Below are 12,702 nucleotides of genomic sequence, written 5' to 3' on the forward strand. Positions count from 1 at the left end.
AAAGGGTTCATTCTAAATGAGTCATACTAGCCCACACAAGCAAATCAGCACATTGTTCTGGTTTCCCCTCCCTCAAAATGCATCGTGTTCTCTCAGTACAATACTACTGCACAAATAATTCAGGACTTGCCAAAAGCTACCACCAAGCTCTAATTACAGCAGTCCTATTCTGTATATTCTTAAATCAAACAAAAACTAAATCAGCCTGCTAAAAAACAGCCAGTACTTCAAAATCTCCAATGCAGACTAAGAAATAAATCTCTGCAACAAAATATTAGCCAGATCAGCCTGCATCAGAACCTCAGTGCAGAAAGAGTCTCAATTCCTTGCCACAAGGTAAGACTGTGGTGGTGCACATATGAAAACTGCTATGCAAAAGAAATGACAAAAAGCATCAATGAATTACACCAAGTTATTTTAATGCAGATCATTGCTACTAAATGCTTCAGCCAACTTAATGGTATTTCCACTTTGCCTTTTTGGCTGCTGTTTCCAAGTGATTCAGCTCCATGAGTGAGAATGTTTGCATTGTCAAAGTTTTTGTCACAGTCAGCATTCTGTTGAGAACACTATGCCCTATTTTAGGTTCAGTATATTTTACAGAAGAGTTAAAAAAAAATTATGGGTGCATGTCATTCTGCCAATCATTCTCATCTTATCAAGTTTTAGTCATGACATGACAATACCAAAAGACGTAAATGCATTTTACTGTTTTGCAGACAGCCTGTTTGTCACAAATGATGGAAAAAATAATCTTGAGGTCAACGATGAAACTTGTAAACATGAGGCTTCCTTACTTAAAAAGTATTTACTCAGTCTCTGACTTGGGAGTTTCAAGGCAGGATCTTCCATGCCCTAAAAATGACAAAAACCTATTTACTCCAGGTGCTCTTCTCCTATCCTAAATTTGAAATTTCTGATTAAAACAATCTGAAAACTAAGCAACAAACTAAGCATCATCTCAGTTTCCAAGTTTTTCCTGTTGCCGAACAATACAGAAAATAATTCCAAAGATTACTCCCAAATCACACGCTAACTTTAAGTATTCAGCCATGAGAAAAGTAAATACTCATCAGCAGGTTTGACTGCAAGCTTCCGATATGCAGTGTAGCTCTTCCGACTCACAGACAGAAATATTTAACTAGCAAAACCTAGGGTTGCTCTGAACAGACCATAACACATGACCTGGCATGTGCTTTGACAGCAAGTTGTACAAGAAATATGACAATACAACAGAGTTACAAAACCAAAATACAACAGTGCCAGGATAAGTCTCTAGAAATAATACAACAGAGTTACAAAACCAAAATATAACAGTGCCAGGATAAGTCTCTAGAAATACACTTTGTGATATAAAGCCATACATCTTTACCATCTGAACTAAAGACTTAAACCTCTTAGAAGCAGTAGCCTAACTCAGCCTAACTGCTGAGGTCAAAAGACATACTGTATTATGGCAACTAAATAAATATTTACCATAGCTATTTTCAAAAGGCTGGGTTAGCAAAGTGAGTAAGACTATGAGAGTATTCTGGATCCTCTTTTAAACTCTGGAATAATTGACTTCAGGCAAGCTTTCAGTTCTCTTGTTTGTTAAATCAGTGAATTATGGAGTTTTGGGTTTTGATTGGAGATGATTGAAAAAGCCATTTCACTCTACTGCCTATCTGCTTCTAAAGCACAGACAGCTGGGATGCTCATTAAGTGTTTCCTTAACCAGCACTTTAAAGGAAAAAAAATTTAGCAAACCAAAGTAGAACCAAATTTCCGGAAAGAGATGGGAATTTTAGTCACATTCCCCAGACAGTGAAACACTAGGTTGATATGCTGCTATGAGGAGTTTTTAAATCACCATTACCTTCTACTGCACTACTCTGCAGATAAAAGTGGACCCTTCCTGAAATATTAATATAATCGGAGATTTAACACCACTTCCTAAAACAGCCTTAATAGCCGCTTCAACACAAATATGTCTGGAAGATATACATATACATGTCCAGGCAAATTTGAGCTCAGACAGACAGTTCTCAGTATGAAAAGAATAAAAAAATTTCTCCTCTTTGAATGAAAGTTTGCAGAATGTATTTCTTCCCAATAACATTAAAAAGTTGATTTTGAGATATAAATCTGTTCTTAAGCTGTGGATTTCAGAGCAACGTAGTGTAGAATGATCACGTCTGTCCAAAATCTTCATGGCCAAAGATATTTACAATCAGACAGTCCTCTTCAACTATCAACAGAAATTACATACCTTAACTTTCACAAATACTAAAATAGATCTGTTAATAACTGTTTTCTATAAAACTATATGAATACCTGGCAAGATAAGAATTAGCACAAATTAGTGCATGAAAGTACCAAAACTGACTAGCTTGCAGAGCTAAACAACAAAATAATCCACAGCTCCTAAAACTGTTTCTTCAGTTCAAGGATTCCCCCCCCCCAAGGCATACTCTCTTTTCTAAGTTATCACCTTTTTGCCAGATTCCAAAGTAGTCCCTTCAGCCCCAAATTTTCTTTGTCCACTAGCCTCTACCTATCAAGCAAAAGAAATAAAGCAGAGAAAATGAGTAATTTGAACAAAAGTTCCAAAAACTAACAGCTTCCACAGTTTGTGCCAATATTTTCTCAGGAAGTTGTAATTTTATACAGAGCAAATTCCAATGATTTTGCATTCTAAAAGTACTAAAGGAAATATTTTCTACTCAAAAGACTGCACATTTAAGCCTCCCATATGAACTGTGGGGGACTAGAGGTCTTACAGAGCTAGAAGACAGGAAAACCTCTCAGGTTTTACAGGGCTACAAGCAGCTATTTGCTGCTTTGCTTGCTTTACTAAAACCAAAATAAAAACCTGAGGTCATGCTAAATACTTTACAAAAACCAAAATAAAAACCTGAGGTCATGCTTAGACCTTTAAAAACATAAATATTATGTAATAAAAAGCACAAAGCTCAAGAGAGCTGCTCATCTGAAAAATATGCGAAAAACCTTTCAAAAAGACACACTTATTCCAACCCATCTTAAAGAGGCAGAAGAGATTATGTTCCCTCTATTTTCACATTGTGTACAGCTTTTCCATAAGGGAATGCTTATCACAGATCCTAGCATACCCTGTAAAACAGCGCAGACACCTTAGGGTTGCATCAATTAGCAATGCAGCATTTAAAAAGATAGTTACCTTAATAACGAGAAGTCTTCACTTTTCTCTCTCATGGAAAAAATAAAGGGGGCGGACTTATATTTCAGTATATTTTTTTTTCTTATACTAAAGGCTAGATTTCTGATTTTTCAGGTACTGCTCAATTGTTTTCCAGAATCGTATCCCTTCTGCTCTCTGCATATTTTCTGTTCCTAAATGACACTGTCATGCACACCCAAGGATATGAAAGTGATGAGTTAATGTGATGTATAGAGTATGTTCCTCATCAGCCTAAGAAAGGCACCTTGTGAAGATATGCTTGTCCATTCTCCTTGTACTTTTTAAGCTCTCAGAATACAAATTGAGGTTTAGTTCATCTCCCAAACTAATGAGCAGAGTTTCTCTTCTATGGTGTGACAGCTCTCCCTTCTAAACTAGATCATAAAACCACTGCCAAGAAAAAAACAAGCACGTTCAAGAAAAACTGTTAGAGGTACAGACTGATGACTGCAAATGCACCTATGAGGCAGCAAGTCCCGTACTGATTAGTCCTAGAAGCATACAGAAGTTGCCCAGGCTTTTAACTGTCCACTGGAAATAATTCTTCAGAACCCTTAAGCAGATTATGCAGGCAGGGCAAATATTTCATTGTGTATCATCCAATAGACATACATACATCTAATACACCTTTATCTTCCCTGCGTAACAATTACCCCTGAAACTTCTGGAAGAGCTCATGGAAAAACAGTGATGGAAAAGAAACCTTGAACCATGTGGCAAAATCAACTAAGTTAAAAGTAGCTGGGATCTACAGATTTAAAATACCTAAGTTACAGACATTTCGTAAACTGGCAGGAGAAAGCCAAATAAAAATTACAAGAAACTCTCTATTGCCGCATGTTCACAAAAAGGAAAGAAATAAAGTTTTTAAATTATAATCAAAACTGTCTCCGTATCACTTGAAATACAAGTTTGAATGGACAAGCATCTTGCTCATTACAAGCAAGAGACAAATCCAAGACGCCATTCTGTTGCAGAGAAACTGACTTTGATATGAGACTGTGCTGATGAATGCTCCTCTATAATGTATACACTAAAACCGTAACAATACTATGATTTTTGGAAAAGCAGAGCATACATTTGTTTAGAAACTGGTACTGATTTTCAATTATTTCATTTGTTCAATAATTTTTTTTATCCACAGCTCAGCTATTTGCATCCAGCACAATCACTGCAACTATGAACCAACACCGGCTTCTTATTTTTCCAGTATATTTTCAAACTTTTTTTTGAGGTTCTTATTTGATGGAAAAAGTACACTAACTCTTTTAGCCAGCACAATATTAAAAAATTTCAGTGTGTTATCCGTGTAATACAATTTCAAAGACTTCTGGCTGAACTTATAACCCCCTCTCAGTAAGCAGTGCTTGCCACTGAAGACCACATTATTCATTATACGGATTCATATTTCCTTCTGCATTCTACAGATTTCATTTTGTTTGGATGTTTAACAACTTTTATACGAAGGCACCCAACGCCAGCTTTCTATATAGACCGTGACTTAATATGCAAAGAATTGCAGGTACTCAACTCTAGGGAAAAAAAAACCAATTATGTAACATTTGAAATCTTAAGAAATCTAATTCCCACTCATATTTAAATGCTGTTGCTTTGGTATTTCATCTGTTTACTGTTATTTCCCATATGAATTACTAGCGTATGCATGAACCTTCCATCAAGTGCCCTGGCAGTTACGTAGGAATGTTTTAATACTATTACACAGCCTTTTCCATAATCTCCTCTGTAGGGGGTTGAGCAGAACCCCCTGATAACCCATGCTGGTTATCTTTTTCAACATGTTTCTATACAAGACTGTTTCTCAGTCTGCAAATTTGGCCTCAGAATTCTGTCCATTGCTATCTCCATTGTTCAGGAATAGCTCTGTTGATTTACACTGATAAACCAAGATAATGTATAACCATAAGCAATGAAGTCAATCTGCAAAGGACAGAGTAGGAAAAAAGCCTGCAATGTTATCACCATTACGCACTACAAAGAAAAATTACAGGCTTGTTAAAAAAAAAATAAGGGGGGGGGGGAGAACTGGGCTTTTTTTTTTTTATTGACCCCTTCTTGTTTTTGTTAAAAAAAAAATAAGGGGGGGGGTGAGAACTGGGCTTTTTTTTTTTAATGCACCACTTCTTGCTATTTACAATATTATGCAATCTAGTATGATTTGCAATACTGTATTTAAAGAATGTATTTACTGAATACCATACTGATGCTGAGTGGCAATACCAATCAGAAAGGAACCTGATTCAGCTGCTCTTTGAAAGCAACTGCACAAACAAGCAAAACAATCAAACACTTCTCACATTCCAACAAGCAGAAAAACAGAGATAATTACACAGAACACAGGAGAACTCACCATGACTAAAGCTCCAGTGCAGCTTGAGCAATCTCTGTCTAACCGCTCTGCAATCTCACCTTAAACCTGCAAAGCTGTCGCAGGAGGTTTTTCATGGCAACTGTTACTAACAGTATCTCTCTATCAACTGCTAAAAACAGGTACTTTATATACCAGAGTGCAACATTCCTTCTGATGTACCAGTTTCTGAACAACTCTCCTAAAAGAACCACCTTTAGAAGACATTCGTTCCCACTCTTTAGAAGATAAGTGGGTTAACTTGTAAGGAACCATGAACCAGCACCCTACCTGCCAACAGGTTCATGGAGCAAGATGACAATTACGATACCGCAGCCAGAACCAATACAGATTACAGGGTAAACGAAATGTACTTTAAACCCTGCTTGTACTGACATTTTCTCTAACAGGGATACTGCCTTTGCTGTACAAGAAATACTTACTAGGCAAAATTCATAGGTACAAGAGCACTTCAAGCTTCAGCAAGCTTTGTCCTAACACGCCTTCGTTTTCTGTACTTCCCAAGCAATCTTTTCTAGCCAGACATAGTGACCTTTGAATATGAGTCTGCCTCATTTTAAGAGGGCCTGCCATAATATTTTTTTACATTTTGCTGTTACAATTGAAAGATACATTACTGACAGCTTCATTAGCAGGAGCGCAGGCTTGAGACTTTCTTGCTAATAATCTGATATTGCAGCCCTTTAAAAAAACAAATTTTGAAAAAAACCCCCCCACATTATGAAAACACAGTTTTACAGATCTAAAGCTCTAAAACAGTCAACATTTCTGTCTTGGATGTACATTTAACACCAAGTTCAGCGAGTTGTTCCATTGACTACAACAGACTGCAAACTGTTGCACCATCAAAGCATATGTAAGTGATCATATTGAGATTTTTCATGTGCCCCACATTCTCTGCATCTTTACTATGAGCGATCTCCCTGCTTCTAAAAACCGAGAATGTCTACAGTTTACAGTACAAAAGTCATTAAATGAACTATCTTCTCCAAGGATCATTCCAAACAGTAGGAGTCACACTCCTTAACCATATAGTTACAGACTTGAAGTCTGACACTGGACAATATTGTGCAACCTGTTTTTAAGCAAAACTACCCTAACTAGATGAGGGAGGCAGAGAAAGACAATTAGCAAGGCTTAAAACAAACAGAAAAACAATTACAGAAGATGACTTACTCCTCCATGGAAAACTCCTATACTAATATTTATTCTCTCTGAGCTTGTATATATTTGCATTAAACTTCAAAGTTTATTACAGCAATATTGATGTAATTCTGAGCCTTTACAGAAAGAATCAGTGATGTTAACGGGGTTCCAAACAGGCTCAGGGGTTATTCTGCAGAAGACAATTAGGGGCTAATACAAGGTAGAGAGAAAGGCAAAGCTTGCCTCGTGAAAAAAAGTGCTAAAAGACTAATAGCTACACAAGGACAGTTTCAACTCAAGGGCTATAGGATTTTTAAGTGTCTCCATTACTGTCAGACATGCATGTCTTTGAATTTACTGGCCAATTTGGGGAGGACATTATAATACTTTTCCTTTTTTAAACTGTTCTTCCTTCCTCTAGCAACACTGAAAAAGCCCACAGAAAGGACACCAACAAGTATAAAAGCAAAACAATGATACTCACTAAGAGGTTATTTGGCAGCTGAGACAACAGCAAGAGCACCTGTGATATGTACAGAGACTTACGGTAAGAGGGAATATACATGAAGTCAATATAGAAGGATGTCTGTATTTGTTCATGTTTATAGCATACATTTAAGTGTCTTTTGAATGCGTATGAAGGTTTTTCTGACAGGAAGAGCCTCAGAGCTGGAAAACTGGATATAAATATACACATGCAGAATTTACATCTTTTGTATTATATACTGTCTTCCTTCTTTGTTGAGCTTTGTAGAGAGGCTGGTAAAAATACAGGCATCTATCCAAGAAAGAACATTTTAGGATTGAGGTTGGCACTTATTTAATGGTTTTACAAAAGCATTTAAGGTCAAACTGTGAATGTATCACTAAATAGTTTCCTATAGAGCCTCTATCAAATAATACAATAATCCAACGCTGCTTAAACACTAATAAGGTTGCACTTGGCAAATTATGTGCTAGTAGCAATGTTTTCTGAAATAGCACTAACTTTATAAGGTCAGTGATCTTACTTTTTAGCACCACACTGAACTACAAAAGCATGTAAGGTCAAACTGTGAATGTATCACTAAATAGTTTCCTATAGAGCCTCTATCAAATAATACAATAATCCAACGCTGCTTAAACACTAATAAGGTTGCACTTGGCAAATTATGTGCTAGTAGCAATGTTTTCTGAAATAGCACTAACTTTATAAGGTCAGTGATCTTACTTTTTAGCACCACACTGAACTGGTGTCTCAGACAAGACGTTACTAAAACAAGTATTGCTAGAAGCCTACAATGTTTAGCCTGGCATGATTTTTACCCATTTGTTTACGTCGATTTCAAAAATTTCGCTAAGAATGTCTCTTGCAGTCAACAGTGACTGCATTAAGATTGTTGAGCATTTTTCAGCATTTATGTTTAAGTGCATGTAAGGTTTTTTTAACTGAAATATTACTCAAGTAAAATATGGGATAAAGCCTACAAATGGAAAGATTTAAGAATGTCTTTCCCGGGTAACATTTATGATTTTTTGCACTTTAAAAGGATAAAATCATTTTTTCCCCCCATGTTGAGCATTTCATTTTATGTGGAAATTAAACATCCCCTGCTTTAAAAGCTGGCAACTGAGAAAGAGACTCCTAAGCAGGAAGAACCATGAATTCTGAAGGCATTTTGAGGTACAGATAGCAAATGAATGCTGTTAAATACTTTCTACACCCCATATTTACACATCTTTGAAAGGTAAACGTAACTATTTGGTGATCAAAGTGCAGATGTTCAATAAACATAATTGTAATCTTTGTTACTGCTACTGTAATTCATGCAAAAGCATCTCACTTAAGGCCAGGCCCATACATGACAGGCATGAGTAGCGAGCCTGCAAAGGGGTCTACTATTTGGAGATTTTTTCAAGTACTTACACAAAAAGTCAGGATTACAATTTTCCCCCAAACCAAACACCTTTAAAAAAAATCAGTTACAGATTGATTACAAATATTTCTCCAAGTGGTGCACTTTAAAACTGATTTTGCACTCATCCTGCACAGCAATATATGATTACAGGGAGGAGAGAAATGGTGAACTAGGCTCCAGAGGGGTTCTGAAATTCTGTTGTTCTTGGTGTCATCTGAACAGACAAACCCAAAAATATTTGTGGTAAAGCTGTTTTGTAACTCAGTGTCTGAAAAGCTAACATGGTAACTTTTGTAATAGCCAACGGGGTCCCATAAGAAAATCAATTTAAAGAAAGTGACCTCAGAGCTACACCCACTGCGTAGTTTTCTTCTATTCACATTTTCAACAATCAGGCAATCTCAAATCAACTCAGTCCACTTAAAGAGATATGGGGAAAGAAATTGCTTTAGTGACTCAGCTGCTTATCTATCTTAGGAAAAAGGAAGACTGAAAATTTCTCACATGGTTGATAATTTCTGCTTATGATTTGGAAAACCCCAAAGGAAACACACAGCCTATGATACTAAACCACAATTTATTGAAATTGCAGCTCAAATATCAGACAACTAATTAGAATTGTTACCAAGTAAAACCAAGTCATTTATCCTTGTCACTAACACTTCAGAAATACTAAAGCACTCTCATTCTTCCCAGTGTGTAGTTTACTTGTTCACCCTGCTTTAAAATAGTGAAAGTCAGCTAGCAAGTCTTCTTCCAGTTTGCAGTCTGTATTTTTCCACTCTAAAACTGTACAGTAATGGAAATTCTACATTATTGTGCTGATACATATGAAACAATGAAAGTATTTCAGCCTTAGGCCAATGTAAATCCCATTGCAATGCTTAGTCCTTAAACAGTGGTCATGTGTGGGAGCACATAAGGGTGGGAGAACTGGTAATACCAATAAAAACTCTACACGCAAGGTCTCTGTACCAGCCTATCACAGGTAACATAATCACAGAAAGCGGCACCATGCTCCATCAATCCTTTCTGTTATTAGCATGGAGAGTCCAAAGCCTCTTTCCCTTGGCTGTGGACTGGGGCCACGCATCTCCTCCTCCAAAATCCATGTTACTTTACATACATATAGTGTGGATTTTGCCTCACTGGTAATTTTTGGCTGCACTAACAGGCAGTAAACACTACATATGGCTTGCAAATAGCCTGACATTATTTCTCTGAACTTTGCTTCAACTAGTAAACCAAAACACATTTTACAGATGATGATTTTTGTGTCGAAATATGTTAAAAACATCTGGAGTTATCACATATTAATAGCATAAAGATAAGAAAGTTTTATTTTCAGTTTCCCCATGTCAGGTGTTTTCTTTAGTATCTCTTTTCACATCACATGCGCTCACAATGTTCACATTACCAGTGCTTTTCACAAGTGCAACACTATCTCCTCATTATACCCATGTCATTTGCATTTTGATATTCTGCCCATACCCGAATGTCAGCTATGACACACCAACTACACGGGAGGGAGCAGCTCGGCAGGATTCCTTGGGAGCTGCAGCAGCACAGGAAGTGGGAACAGCATGGAAGTTGGCAGGAGACAGACCTCATCTCTGATCTGTACCTAGAAATCCCCAATTTAGACCTTTTAGGCTCTCTTTTCAAGGGCTGTGGAAAAGAAGGTCTAACAGCCACACATACAAAAAAAGAGAAAGGATTATTGAGTTAACACCACCTGAAATCCGATCCCATCAGAAAGCAACTAGAGCAAGAAAAGCAGTGACAAGGAGTAAGGCTGCAGATCCCTTCAGAGAAAAGGGGAAAGAAAACATGGGCAACTAGCGGGGATGGGAGGGTCTAATTCTAAACTCGGATGAGGGGCAGGTCTAGGAAAAAGGGAAACCTAAGAGCAAAGACTAAACAGGAAAAAGGAAAAGGAAAGTAGAGGCATAAGAGTGTAAATTCACGAACAAGGTAGAGAAAACATGTTACAACTTGTTAACTTATAGTAAGCTTTCCACATACATATTTTTCCCAGCACAATACAGAAGGTTAACAGTGATTACCAATGTCTGTGACCCTAATCAATAACTTACAACAGCTATCTTAATATTTTACTATCCTGTTTAGGCAAGAAAACATTTAGGAGCCATTCAGCCAAATAGCATCCCCCCCCTTATTTTTCCTTAAATGATTGATTCCAACCAATTCCCGTATTTGGAAAGTAAATAGAGAAGAATACATATTTTGGCAAATACGTTTGCAAGTAGATTTTCTGAAGAGCTGAAGTCAGAAACACAAATTACCTAAGAAGTTGAAATGGTATTTTGCGTCTTCACTCCCTCTTTCACTGAAGCAACCATAAGACTTACCAACACATAGGGAATGCTGTTGTTTAAAAATAACTGTATATTTATTTACATGGCTAATATATGTTCTAAAATAGAAGGAAATGCAAATGTTGCGTCCATGAGTAAAGCTCGCTCTCTTATCAATTGCTCATTTCCACACGTGTGCAGCTGGGTGAAAGTGCCTACTGGCACAAAGGCCAGGCAGGAAAGCCTGCTGGCTCCTCACTCTGCAGCTGGTACCTCCTGCCCAGGCTCGGGAATCACACCCTACCTGCCACTGCTGTTCAGGTGAGGAAGAGGCATCCGAGCCAAACAGAACAATCCAAGAAAGTCATTTAGGAAGTCTGTGAATTAAGTTATCTACGTGAGAGATCCTAACAATAAGGTAAATCCATCATGAAATGAATACGTAAGATTAATAATGGAAAGTTACTCATGGAAAAATTGGTAATTCACTTCTTGCATACTTCAACATTTTAGAGAACAAAATGAGGTTTTCCTGAAAACACACTGGAGCAGTAGCTCTGCCAGGAAGATGCTTCATCTGGATAAATCATCTTAGCTACTTTACAGACAAAACCTTTTAAGCCAGTGTGAAACTAGATTAAGAGCTCTAACTAGTCAAAACGACCAAATAAAATACCCACAAGTATTTCCTGCTCTGCTACACCACTGGAATCAAACTGCCTAGATGAGGTTGTAAGTCAAACAGAAGTCACATAGAATTAAATGCATCTAATTTGTAACAAAGGTAGTTGTTCAGCCGGCAATTTTATACAAGTAAACTTTCTAACTATAGAACCTAATTATTAGAATTCCATAAAGTCTTGGCTCCTAAAACAATTGCGTGTTTTTTCCTTCCTACCCATACATCTTGTGTATTATTTTTTCCCCAAATATCCAAGAATAAAGTGCTTTAGCAGACATTAGACAGCCTTTAAGCCATGACGAGTAAGGGGAAAAACTTTAGAGCCCCTTATGAAGTGGTTAAAGAATGAAAGCCAAGCTCTACAAAATAAAATGGCAAAGACCTAAAATAAACAGAAATTTTGTTCTCTGAGAAGGGACCCCTATTAAATTCAGGGGTCAGAGGTCAGAGATCCACCAGGCAACACTCCTCCTCCTCCTTGTGCCCACCTAAGAGCAGCCTGGCCATTCTGTCTTCGATACCAGCTGCCCGATAAGTAACTAGCCACTGCAATGTATTTACATCATTTCACTCGCTGTCCCAGTGCAAATCCCAGCCTTTCCAGTCTAGTCTCAACTTCACCCACAATAAAAACAGGCAAACAAACCGACCCACCTAGAAGTCCAAAACAACCTTAAAGAGAAAAGGAAGCTCCGAAAGCCTGAAAGGAGGATGGAATGTAGCTACACACGTATACACTAACACGTAAAGCCTTTTATGTCAGGAACACGCAGTAATAACAGGGTAAGGACAGAGCCACGGCAGGGAGAGCATCCACCTGGCACCTAGAGCGGCTTTATTTATCGTCGCGAAATTCCTAGAAGGTGTCAGCTCCGAAGCGGCGCAGCGCTCCCCGGCAGGCTCAGGCACAATGTATTTAGCGCAGGATCACGCCGCGAAACTTCCAGCCGAGGTGTAGGCAGAAGAAAGCGCCCTTTGCCGCATCACGCCGCAAACTCCCAGCCGAGGTGTAGGCAGAAGAAAGCGCCCTTTGCCGCCGCGGGCCGGCTGTCGGCGGCGACCCGGCCCGG

The sequence above is a fragment of the Aptenodytes forsteri genome, unplaced genomic scaffold, assembly GCF_000699145.1.
Source record: "Aptenodytes forsteri isolate BGI_AS27 unplaced genomic scaffold, ASM69914v1 Scaffold258, whole genome shotgun sequence".
NCBI classification, from domain to species: domain Eukaryota; kingdom Metazoa; phylum Chordata; class Aves; order Sphenisciformes; family Spheniscidae; genus Aptenodytes; species Aptenodytes forsteri.